General features: G+C 35.9%; 1 protein-coding gene and 1 non-coding gene across 2 annotated transcripts in view; both read right to left on the reverse strand.

Annotated features, from left to right (window-relative positions):
• The window catches only part of UNC5C (unc-5 netrin receptor C), a 398,375-nt gene that overhangs the window by 123,445 nt on the left and 261,839 nt on the right, over positions 1-13,091 (reverse strand). The window lies entirely within an intron of this gene.
• Positions 7,995-8,131, reverse strand: LOC128593272 (small nucleolar RNA SNORA2/SNORA34 family). The gene has a single exon (XR_008382311.1). It is a non-coding gene; the product is annotated as a small nucleolar RNA SNORA2/SNORA34 family (small nucleolar RNA).

Consider the following 13,091-nt stretch of genomic DNA (forward strand, 5'->3'; position numbering starts at 1 on the left):
TTGAGTTTTACTTCCTCTGTTTACATGTGTGTCCATTGGTTAGATCCAGTTAAAAAATGAGTAGATGTGGTATTTGTTTTTCCATTCTTAAGAAAGTTTACTTAGGAGGATTATCTCTGTTCCATTCAAATTGCTGCAAAAGGCATTAATTCATCATTTTTATGACTGAATAGTATCCATGGTGTATATATACCACATTTTATTAATCTACTCACAAAGTGATGGGCACTGGCGTTGATACCACATCTTTGTAATTGTTAATTGTGGTGCAATAATTATTCGGGTGCATGTGTCTTTTTGATGAACTAGCTTTTTTCCTTTGGGCAAATATGCAATAGTGGGATTGCTGGATCAAATGGTAGGTCTACTTTTAGTTCTTTGAGGAATCTTCATACTGTTTTCCATAGAGGTCATGCTAATTTGCAGTCCCACCAACAGTGTAGAAGCCTTCTTTTCTCTCTGCGTCTATGCCAGTATCTATTGTTTTTGGACTTTTAAATATAAGCCATTCTAACAGGGTGAGGTGGTATCTCATTGTGCTTCTAATTTGCATTTCTCTGATTATTAGGATTGTTGAGCATTTTTCATATGTTTATTGGCCATTTGTTTATCTTCTTTTGAAAAATTTCTTTTCATGTCTCCTGCTCACTTTTTAATGGGCTCATCTGTTTCTTACCGATTTGCTTGAGTGCTTTGTAGACTCTGATTATTAGCCTTTCATCAGATGTATAGCTTGTGAATATTTTCTCTAATTCCATAGTTATCTAATACTCTTTTGATCATTTCCTTAGCTGTGCAGAAGTTTTGTAGTTTAATCAAATCCCATTTATTTATTATTGTTACCGTGATTGGCATTGGAGTCTTATTCATAAATTCTTTGCCTAGACCATTACCTAGAAGAGTTTTTCCTACATATCATATCTTACATTTAAGTCTTTTATTAATAGTGAATTAATTTTTGTGAGCAATGAGAGATAGGGGTCCTGTTTCATTCTTCTGCATGTGACTATCCAATTTTTCCAGCACCATTTATGGACTAGGGCTCCTTTCCCCCAGTGTATGCTGGTATCTGTTTTATCAAAGATCAGTAGGCTATAGGTAGGTGGTTTTATATCTGGGTTCTCTGTTTTGTTCCATTAGTCTATGTCTCTATTTTTGCACCAATGCCACGCTATTTGGGTTACTATATTATTGTAGTGTAGCATGAAATCTGGTAATGTGATGGTCCCAAATTTGTTTTTCACTTAAGATTGCTTTGGCTATTAGGGCTCTTTTCTAGTTTCAAATGAAGCATAGAATTATATTTTCCAAGTCTGTTTAGCCAGGAAAGGTCACAACCATAAAAGAAAACTATAGACCAATACCCCTTATGAATATACATGCAAAAAATCATCAATAAAATACTAGCAAACCCAATTCAGCAGCATATTAAAAAAGGTTCACCATGACCAAGTGGGCTCCATGCCAGGGATACAAGGATGGTTCAACATATGCAAATCAATGAATGTGATTCACCACACAAACAGGAGCAAACACAATGATCATATGATCATTTCAATAGAAGTGAAAAAAGCATTTGGCAAAATTTAGCACCTTTCCTGATGAAAATCCTCAACAAACTAAGCATAGAAGGAACATATCTCAAAATTATAAAAGCCATATATGACAAACCCACAGCCAACATCATGCTGAATGGGGAAAAGTTGAAAAAATTCCCCCTAAGAACTGGAACAACACAGGTGTCTACTGTCACCACTTCCATTCAACATAATTCTGGAAGTCCTAGCCAGAGCAATCAGGCAAGGGAAAGAAAACAAAGGGCATCAAAATAAGGAAAGAGGATATCAAACTACCACTCTCTGATAATGGAATGATCTTGCATCTAGAAAACCCCAAAGACTCTATCAAATGAATCCTAAATATTATGTCAATAGTATCCATAATAAACACTAATTAAAAGGCAAAAAAAATCAGCAAAGTTTTAGGTTATAAAATCAATGTACACAAATCAGTAGCTTTTCTACATGCCAATAACATTGAGTCAAGCCAAGAGTCAAATCAATGACTCAGTACCATTCTCAATAGCTGTAAAGAAAATAAAAGATCTCTATAAAGAGAACCATGAAACACTGGGAACAGAAATTGTGGAAAACACAAACTAATGGAAAAATGTATCATGCTCATGGATTGCTAGAATTAACACTGCTAAGATGTCCATACTGCTCTAAGTGATTTTCAGATTCAATGCAAGCTCCACCAAAACACCAGCACCATACTTCACAGACCTATGATATAAAACTATTTTGAAAGCCACTGGCACTTGAGATAATCCTGTGGTGGGTGGTGCCTGTGGCTCAAGGAGTAGGGCACCAGCCCCATATACTGGAGGTGGTGGATTCAAACCTGGCTCCAGCCAAAAACTGCAAAAAAAAAAAAAAAAAAAAATGATAATAATAATAATAATCCTTTGGCTAAGAGCAGGATTCTGGAGTGAACAAACTCAGGTTCATGTCCTGATGTATCTTTACTGAACTGCCCATGGAATCTTAAGCACACTGGTTAATCTCTCCTTGCCTTCATTTCTTCAGCTGAAAAATGAGTATAATTTCACAAGGTTTAATGGAAAAGAGCATCTGTAAAACTCTTAGCATCAAAGCTGGCATATAAAAGTGGTCTTCAAAATGTCCTGGGAAATGTGTATAATGAAAAAAAAACTATACATGGATTTCAATTTCATTGTATCATAATTAAGTCTTACAGACTTGTTACAAGATGTCGGAACAGATAATCTAATTGGAGGCATTAAAAAGAATAAGTTTGGTAAGAGCCCCTATCAGGACAACATAAACTTTGCTAAAGTTGAAGTAAAAACAGTTATCAAATTTATGGTAAACATTACTGGGAGAAAGATAAAATAATTTATTTTTTATGAAAAGTGTATGGGGATATTGCCCCAAAGAAATTATCAGTTTTCAAGTAGATAATTTATTTCAAGAATGTATGAGTTATTGAAGATGAAGCCTGCAGGAACAGACCATCCACTCGATTTGTAAAGAAAATGTGTTTGTACTCTAATTACAGAGGACTAGCAGTTAATAGCAAAAACATAGTCAACACCATAGACATCTCAATTCATTCAGCTTACAAAATTCTGACTGGAAAAGTAAGGTTGAGCAAACTTTTTTTGTCCAATGGATACCATCATTGGTGCACCCAGATCAGCTGTAGGCAAGGGTGGAAATTTTGATGGAAATTTTAAGTGTTTCTTTGAAGAATTGGAACAGGACATGAAATGTGGCTTTATCAATATGATTCTGAAGAAAACCCACAGTCAAAGCAACAGCTACCAGAAGATGAAAGTAGTGTAGTCAAAGCAAAAGATGACTGGCCGAGACCAGGAATCATAGCAAGAGTGTTTAGGGATGCTCAAGGCACTTGTCTTGTTGACAGTCTGGAAGGCCAAAGAACCATAACATCTACTTATTATAAGAGTGTTTTGAAAAAGTTAGCTAAAGCTTGGTAGAAAAATACCCAAGAAAGTTTCACCAGAGAGTCTTTCCTCATGCCAATATTCCTATTTATTCCTCTCATCAAACAAGCATGATTTTTACTAGAGTTCTTGTGGAAAATCTTTTGGCATCCACCTTATAGTCCTGATTTGGCTCCTTATGACTTCTTTTTATTTCTTACACTTAAAAAAATCTTCCAAGGGCATTTATTTTTCTTCTGTTAGTAATGTAAAAAAGACTGTGTGGGCAGAGTTAAATTCCCAGGACTCTTATGTCTTTAGGGATGGACTAAACGGCTGGTATCATCACTTACAAAGGTATCTTGACTAGATGGCGCTTATATTGAGAAATAATGTTTTTTAAAAAAATAATTTAATCTTTTAATTCCATTTCCCACAAAGTTTTTCAAGTCTCATCGTAGTGAATGTCCAAAAGATAATAATCCCCTACTCCGCTTTTCCCTACATTATTAGTGAATTTTATTACACTATACAAATATTGAGCATTGCTTTTATTAATCTAAATAAACATAACTAGTAGCCAGGCCTAGTAGTTATCCTGTAGTCCCATTTACTTGGGAGGCTGGGGTAGAAGATCAATCGAGCCCAGGAGTTTGATACTGCAGCAAACTATGATCATCTCACTGCACTCCAGCCTGGGCAACAGAGCGAGACCCTCTCACTTAACAACCACGTGAAACAAAGCAATGATGAGTGCCAGGAGGCTAATGATCAAAGGTGATGTTTCATAAGGACAGATACAGGGATTACCCTGCAATGTTTGATAAAACTCAAAGTTCCTACTCAGGTTGGGCCCTGGGAATCTATAGTTTTAACAAGCTCCACAAGTGTGTTTTATGCATAATACTAAAATCTGAAAACCACAAGTTGATGGATTGATTCATTGATTATGGAATGTTACTAAATACACAGTACTGTGCTCAGTGCTGTGGGCACCCTAGGAGGCTGTGGGAGCCAGGCAGATCTGATTCTGCTCTGTGACTCTAACTATGTGGTTTAAAATGAGTCCCTACTGGTATTGCCAGAGCTCACCTATGTACCAACTTATCAGGTGATATTTTCCAGCACAAGACTTAAATTTCACCTGCGTCTAGAGGCCATGCAGGTAACATAAATGGGAAAAAGCCAGACATAAGAAGTATTTGTTTCTTGAATGGCAGATCTATTTTTAGATCTCTAGGTGTTTCTTGAAACATGACACTCACTTAGGCTGTCTTTTGTTTTCTAACTTTTAAGAGAGACATGGGTACACAATCAATCAAGCCGCCTCCTTTTTGCTCTCATTAGTAAGATCTGGTTGAATGTAACTCAAAGAAATGCAGGGTCAGTGGTTGGTAATATGGATTTTTATGTGATTTTTTTTTCTAATTGTGTATGTTGTCAACTACCTAAAACTTTATGAAACTGTGTGTGTGGGCCAACACTGCGAGGACTAAATCAAAAAGTTGTTGGGTCATATTGGGCCTGTGGATTGCCACTTTGAGACTGTTGGTCTAGAAAGTTCAATGTTGAAAGTACCAAGTTACTTTAATATTTCTTTGGCTGCTCTCTCATCTCAGAGATAGTCCCCTAGACTATCCCCCTTCTGATTTTCTAGACACTTCAAAAAGAAAGCCGATCAAGAGAGCTTGGTGGGTAAAGATGTTCTTGTTAGTAGGATGCATACACAGCATTTTCTGAATCAGTACTTTATAATTAATAATTTATATTTCCTTGCCTACTTTCAGAAAGAAAGTCAGGCCATCAATGCACGGACTTCAGAAGATTAATTGACATTTTAATTTCAACTGATTTAGAAAAACAGAAAGTCTCTTAATGGTTAAAAAGACACATTGTTGTCATTTCTGTAATTCTTGATGAAAAATAGGATAAACATGTTCCTACATTCTTTTCTGAACCAGTGTGGCTATCATTACAGTCATGTCAAAAAAAAAAAAAAAACTAAACTAAAGTATTTTCAGGCACAGCATGAAACCATGAAGATTGGTTATGATCTGTGTTCAATTCTTGTTCTTTTGAATGGAAATAGTAAGTATTTGACACCACCGTATTCCCCTCCTGCTCATGTCTTCATGACTAATCAGTCATGATATTCTTTTCTGTGGAATCTGCAATTAGCTTCATGATCTTCCCAACACAGGACTCTGCGAGGCCACAACTGAGCAAGACTTAGCAGTGAAGATATGATGCATTTGTAACCTCGACTTAGAGTTCATAGCAAAGACCTTCTTGACATGGAATATGTCTGCACAGTTATGGCTATCAGATATTATATCACTACTAAGTTTCACTTAGAAAGATAAACTAAATAACCCAACTGAAGTCCAAATTTTCACATTTCAAACATTCCATAAGGTCAAGCATATCTTGGTGTTTGGTATTCTGTGAGTCCTTACTAATGCCGAACTAAATTCAATTTCTAAAACAATTTGGCAATTCTCTTTAAAGGTCTGGGAACAATTTCTCCTATGAAGTACAACTCTAAATAGTCTTTCTCTTAGAAGACACTTGTGTTGACATTTAGACTCCACCTGTATTACCCAGGATAATCTCCCCATCTCAAGATCCTTAATCAAATCTGCAAAGATCCTTTTTATACATAAGGCAGTATTTACAAATTCCAGAGATTAGGACCTAAGGCCTTTGGGGGTCATTATCCAGCCTACTACATTGGTTATGAGTATGGCATTTGGGTCCACCCTACTAGGGTTTAATTCTGGTTCTATAGTTAATAACGTTTCTGTGTTTTGATTTCTTCATCCATAAAATAAGGATAATCACAGTACTAATAACATGGGGTCATTGTGCTGACAAAGAACAGGTAAAATGCATTAAACACTTACGACAGCGTAGTTACAGAAAGAGCCCTCTACCATTGTTCTCACTTAGTAAGACACCCACGTCATCCAGTACCCCAAGTCAGCAAAGCTGTCAAGTGCTCATAAAGATCAGAAGGACCTTTCTTTATTTATCAATTTATTTATTTATTTATTCATTTATTTATTTTATTAAGTCTTTTGTACATAGATCATAAGTACATTTATGCCAATTTCAGTGTGAAGATTACCAAGAGATCAGGCTCCAACCATTGGAATTAAGCTTTTTGCTTCCCAAATTGAGCTGATGTTGACAAAATAGCTCTGGAACTAGGAAAATTCTGTACTTAGAAGGGCTTCATGTTGTAGGTATTTGCTACTGGCCAACTTATGTACTTTCTGACCGCAATCTGACCTTGTATTTATGCAACGACATCTGCTTAACTATGATTTACATTTTCATACTTACAGTTACTTTTCAGTTAATTGTTTTACTTAAAAACTTTTATTTTAAGTCGTTGTAATAAATTTTCAAAGTGCTCCTCTACCAAGTAATTCCATGGTCACTTAAAGTAGTAATACCTGTATTGTTAAAAGGAAAAAAAAAAATCTACCTTCTCTCAATAATCATGGAAGGAACTAATTTTTTCATCATAGAAGAGTAGAACGCATGATTAAATCACAGAATCTGGCTGTTAATGGGAAGTAACTGCTGTGAACCTACCAGTGTAGCATATTTTAAGAGAAGTAGATTAGTCTTAAGAGCTTCGGGCATTTATTAAAAGTGAAAAATGCCTGACTTAAAGTCTGAGAACACTAAAAAGTTTGTCATGGTTATCTTTTCCAGAAATGAGTATCTTATTTTTGCTTGAACATTTAAAAATCCTGAAAATATTATTATATTAAGCAATTAATTGTGCTTTTCAAATGTAAGAGGTATACTATGTTTTTAAAAGTTGGAGTATTTTTTCCTTCTTTTACTTGCCTTTCCTTCTCATATCTTATAAACTATAAAACAAATCAAACAAAAAACCAATCAGCAAACAAAAATTGACTACATGTAGTTCCCTCCATGGGTAGATTGCAAAGTCAAGAATTATTATGTATTACAACTCTGTGCAATGAACTGGATCACAAACAAAAGTTCATTAAAACTTAGATTCACCATTTCCCAGGAGGTGACTTGGGCAAGTCACCTAACATTTCCATACTTCCATCTTGTTATTTACAAAATGAGGATAATAACAAACTTTCTGATAGGATATTATGTGAGGATTATAATAATTAATATGCACAAAAGTGCTTATAATAGGCTCACGGTAAGCACATCATAAAAAAGTTGACTACCTAGACACAAATTTCTTTAATGAAGAAATAATGATGATAGATTTTGTTGTGGTTGTTCTTTCCTATTATTTCACAACCCCATTTTGCATTTTTTTTTTTTTACTATAGAATTATCTTTTTATTTTGGGTAAAAGCCCACAGTAATTTTGGAGGTCTGCAATTAAGATTTAACAGCATTATAATTCTAACGAATAACTTAAATATCCTCTTGAGATAAATATAATAATATTTTATGGATATTTTGGAACCCCAGTATTAAGACTACAAATACAGACCAGCCTACATCTATCCCCAATGACTCATACTGGTTCTTTCTAATGAATTGACCATTACATTTCCAAAGTTCTGAAATGGCCAACAGACCACAGAAAGATAATCCTTTAGGCTCCTGCTTGAAACCAACAGCTTCAGCAAACTGCTGGCCTTGATTCAGGGCCAACAGACAAATGTTTGGTTCACTGTTAGGAATGTACCACGAGAACTTTTATAATATGTATCATAACTCATATCCAGGGACAGAAGTCAAAATGATCTTTAAGCTAGACCAAAGAATTGTCTTCAGTTGTGCCAAGACCTGCCTCACTGCAATGCCATCATTTAAACAGAGAGATCCCAAGCAAAGTCCCTTCAGAAGGTAAGTACACTTTAAGCTATTCTTCGTTACTTCTTGACTTCTGGGCATGTATAGAATAACTACGTTTGTATTCAGATAGCCTTGCTAAAGGGTTTTTTTTTTTTTAAATAAATATTTTAGAGCTAGAACTCAAAATGACATCCATTACAGAGAAAAGGAGGGGAAAAAATCCATATGGGCTGCTCTTTTATATTCACACTGCATCTTTAGTTTCGGAAAAAAACGATTATATGTCATCACAATATTTTTTAAGGTATATCTTAGGGATAAGTAATAAGGAACATGCCAACTTTATGGATGAGGAAACTGACATGCCCCAAAGTTAAAGGTCTTTGCGCAAATCACAAAAAAAGGAACACAATGATTGCAGACAAGCTTTTTTTGTTGTTGCTTACAAATAAGAATTTTAACCATAAACTTCACTTTTCACAGGGCATAAAACATACTTTAATGACACCTTTTAGTCCAGTGGGTCACCAGCTCTGCTTATAGCACATGTACAGATGATTTCTTGTGAAATATGACTTGTGAGACAGTGTTCTATAAATTGGTTGTCTACCTCTTAGAATAAATATGCACTATAAATGCCTATGAATGTGTGGGGCCTCTATGAAACTTGGGAACTTCTGCCCATATAAAAAAGAAAATATGTTTAAAACAATATAAAATGATTCAATCAGGTATGTGTTATAATCTTTAATCTTGAAATAGGAATGCCATGATGAGCTATTTAATACAACTGTTGAGATTGATATGAAACAAGGAGAGATTTATTATTGAAAATTTCTCTCATTAAAAAAAGTCTAAATGACCTAATTAATCTTATTCAAAACACGGCTTTTTGAGTTATAACTGAATTACTGGGGGCTTTAATGATTGCATAAGAGATCCCTCAGACCACAACTCAGAAGTGCAGTTTACTAAACAAGCCCATCTATTTCCATGTATGAGGAAGCCTGCTGAGTTCTACCAAGACATTTGACATTAGGCTCCTAGAACTGTTTGTGGCATGACCTACAGTTTTTGGGATGCCTAGATAGGGAAATGCATTTTTTTGGTTAAACTGTTATCATTAATTTCATTTTCTGCCAAGTAAACAGGTAGGAGGAAATGAAAAAAGTAACATACAAGACCATAAGTAATGACTTCTGTACACGCAAACCAACACAATATTTCAGGAGATACTCAAATAGAGAAATGATGGGTCATTCATTCCTTTATGCTTTTTATTTAATACCTACGCTGTGCCAAGCATCGTCCTAGGTAGTTTGAGTTCATCAGTGAACGAACCAAACAATGCTCATATGGAGCTTACTTTTAGAAAGTAAGGAGGGATAGAATATCAACTGTGAACATAATGAGTAAACGTGTCACAGGTTAGAAGTTGCTAAGCACAATGGAGTAAATAATAATTACATGAGTGCAATGGGGGGTGAGCAGGAAGCACAGAGGTAAGCCCTTCAAGCTACCTGATGTTCTTTAATTGCTTGGGAAAGAAAAGAGTTTTATTTATTTATTTATTTTTTTGTAGAGACAGAGTTTCACTTTATCGCCCTCGGTAGAGTGCCGTGGCGTCACACAGCTCACAGCAACCTCCACCTCCTGGGCCTAGGCGATTCTCCTGCCTCAGCCTCCCGAGTAGCTGGGACTACAGGCACCTGCCACAATGCCCGGCTATTTTTTTGTTGCAGTTTGGCCGGGGCCGGGTTTGAACCCGCCACCCTCGGTATATGGGGCCGGCGCCCTGCTCACTGAGCCACAGGCGCCGCCCGAAAAGAGTTTTATTAAATGAACAAATGATAAGCACTAAATGGTATCATCACTTTGCCCCATCATGTGCTTTCAATTTAACTCCCTTCATTTCATTCATTTACGTCTTCATTTATTAAGTTCCAGCCACATGCAAAGCGCTATTTTCAGGCACTGGGGATATGATAATGAAGAATTAAGTCTCCATGCCTTATGAAACTTATATTCAGGCAGGGAAGATGTGAACGTAAAAGAAAAAAATAATGAAGAAAAATCCTATCAAAGAAAATAAAGCAGGCTTGGGGTGAGGTGAGTGACAGGTGGGGTAAATGGAGAGCACTCTGAAGAAATCTGCATGAAAGAAGGAAGTGAAACAGGCTGAGATTCAGGGGAAGAATGTTGTAGGTAGGAAGAGGAGTTCTTGCAAACAGCCTATATGTGGAATGACTTTACGGCATTCTGGAAACAAGGCAATAGGTTTGATTAGAGTAGAACAACCAATAAGGAAAGAGGAAGGAAGTCAAGGTCCTTTTTACTTCCATGTGATAAATAATTGTAAGCTTGTAAACATTATGCATGTAGAAAAGAAGGTGATTTTGTGCATTCCCACCTGACCAAAACTCCTTGTCATATCCTTCTATGGAGTGTGCCGGTTAAATGTGGGACTTGGTTGCTAGACTGACTCAGTTCTCCATACACCAGGATTCTAACCTCAGGTAAGATGTTAAATCTCCTTTTATCTATAAAATGAGGATAATAACGTTACCCATTACACAGAGATGATGCAAAGACTGAATTAACTGATACAAACACATGATTGAACCAGAATTTTTCTCTTATTATCATTATTCTGGAGCCTATTATCTGTCCCAGAGCCACACAAGGTTTTTGAGCACTTGAGTCTATTTGTAACTGACAAGTACTGTAAGGTACACACATCAGATCTCAAAGATCAGGATGAAAAAGGAACTTGAAGAATTTCATGAAGACTTGTTCATATTGGTTATATTGTTGGCATCGTAATTTAGATATATTAGACTAAATGAAAGACATTTTTAAAATTAGTTTCACCTGTTTCTTTCTTTTTTTTTTTTTTCTTTCTTACAAAAGTTTAAATGACATATGTGGTTAGCATATTTCTCTGGGATACTACTGTTTTTGTCCAGTGCTGGCCACAAGATACTTGAAGATATGGTCAAGGCTTGATCCAAACCCACAAGTGGCTCACTAGATAGTTCTAAGTTCAGAAGAAAAGGATGAGTGAGCTGTGAGGAGAGGCCAGAAAGGGAAATTTTGATTATCATTAATTCTTTCCAGGAATTCTCTTGCTCCTCTGTGCATTTAGTGGCTTTTGTGATGCTGCCTGTGATTTACTGGTTTGTGCACAAGATAAAGCAGAAATCTTGAGGCACTATCTTGCCACTCCCAGGAAGATGAATTCTCAGCTTCATAAATCCCACTATAACTCATGATTGTAGGATTTGGGTGATCATATGGCATCTTCCTCTATCTGTAGGCATGAGGAAAAAAATACGGTCTAATTTTATGTGAATCGATAGAGAATTTCAACCTCTAGGACTGACAGCCCAGGCCGAGGATAGGAAGTGGTACAGGAAGGAGAGACTTTTTAGTTTTTGAAGTTTACTTAGTATTGATGTTTTAAAATAAATGTTTAAAGTTGCTGACATGGTTACATCTGTTATTATGAACACCAGTTATCATTCACTGAGCACTTGTGTTATGTCTGGCCCTGTGCCATATGTTTTATGAGTTTATCTCGTTTAATCTTAAAATAACCCCATCATGTTCATTTTGTGGTTGATGTAAATAAGACTCAGAGAGGTCAAGTAACTTGACTAAGGTCACACTAGTAAGTGATGAAACTAGGATTAAAATGTTAGTCAACCTGTCCTATTAACCACTTTAAAGGTCTGCTCATTCCCTGTCATAGTCCTCTTCCCAAACAACCACAACATTATCAACAATAAAAACAGTGACAGCCACCATATTGAAACCAAAATCTTTCCTGAAGAAAGACAGTGTTTGCTAACATTCTGCCTGATGTTCTCCTACCTACACCTTGGGAATCTGCCATTAGCCTGTAACAAGAGACATCTGAAGAAACAACCTCGTGACCCTGGTAGCTGTGTTATACCACTGAGGGTTCCATTTAGGACAGTCGTCATTGTGTAGCTTGAGTTCTCCCAGAGGAAACTTCTCTCAGCAACGAAAACTATAGGACCCACCTGGTAAATTTGCCACTGCCCTCTAGTCAATGTGCAAAATTTTAAAGCAGAGATACTATGTTCTTAGCTCATGCCCTGCTGAATTCTAACTTTTATATTTCCATTTTATCCTCAATTCTGATTGTCTCACAGATTTCTTTATATACTTTACATAGTGTGAATTATGCAATTTTATAATCAAACAAATAAATAGTTGATACTCATTTCTACTTTATAAACGTCTGAAAACAGAGCTTTTTCATGAAAGATCTAATAACCACTCTATAGTACACCAAATGAATATAAATATTATTAGATGAGAGGTAATTTACTTATTTAACCTTAGCATCATGGCTCTCTTCACCTGTGACATATTTAAACTTTAATTACAGTTTATGTCATGGCCATCTGTCAAGTGTTACTAGACAAAGTGCCTGGCTCAGCTGCTATAGAACAGACTAGAAAATCCATAAGCTTCTGCAACATTAGCAAGGGCCTGCTTGGTAGGGATCAGACTAGGCAGAAAGAATTCGAAGTTTAACATTTTTTGTTTCTATCAATAATGTATATCTGCATGAGTAAATCTTTACATATTGGACTGTGCTCCTTGGCCACGTACATATGAGTTCAGATAATTATGGCAAACCACTCTTTAGTATTTTTACTTAACAGAGTAAAAAGATGCTCTGGATAAACTAATGTCTTACTAGAAGAAGAATTTGTTTTCTTATTATTAGAAAATGTCAAACTATGTTTAAAAGCCATGAAATAAACAGCATAGTTTTTAGAAT

The sequence above is a fragment of the Nycticebus coucang genome, chromosome 1 (genome assembly GCF_027406575.1).
Source record: "Nycticebus coucang isolate mNycCou1 chromosome 1, mNycCou1.pri, whole genome shotgun sequence".
Classification (NCBI taxonomy): Eukaryota; Metazoa; Chordata; class Mammalia; order Primates; family Lorisidae; genus Nycticebus; species Nycticebus coucang.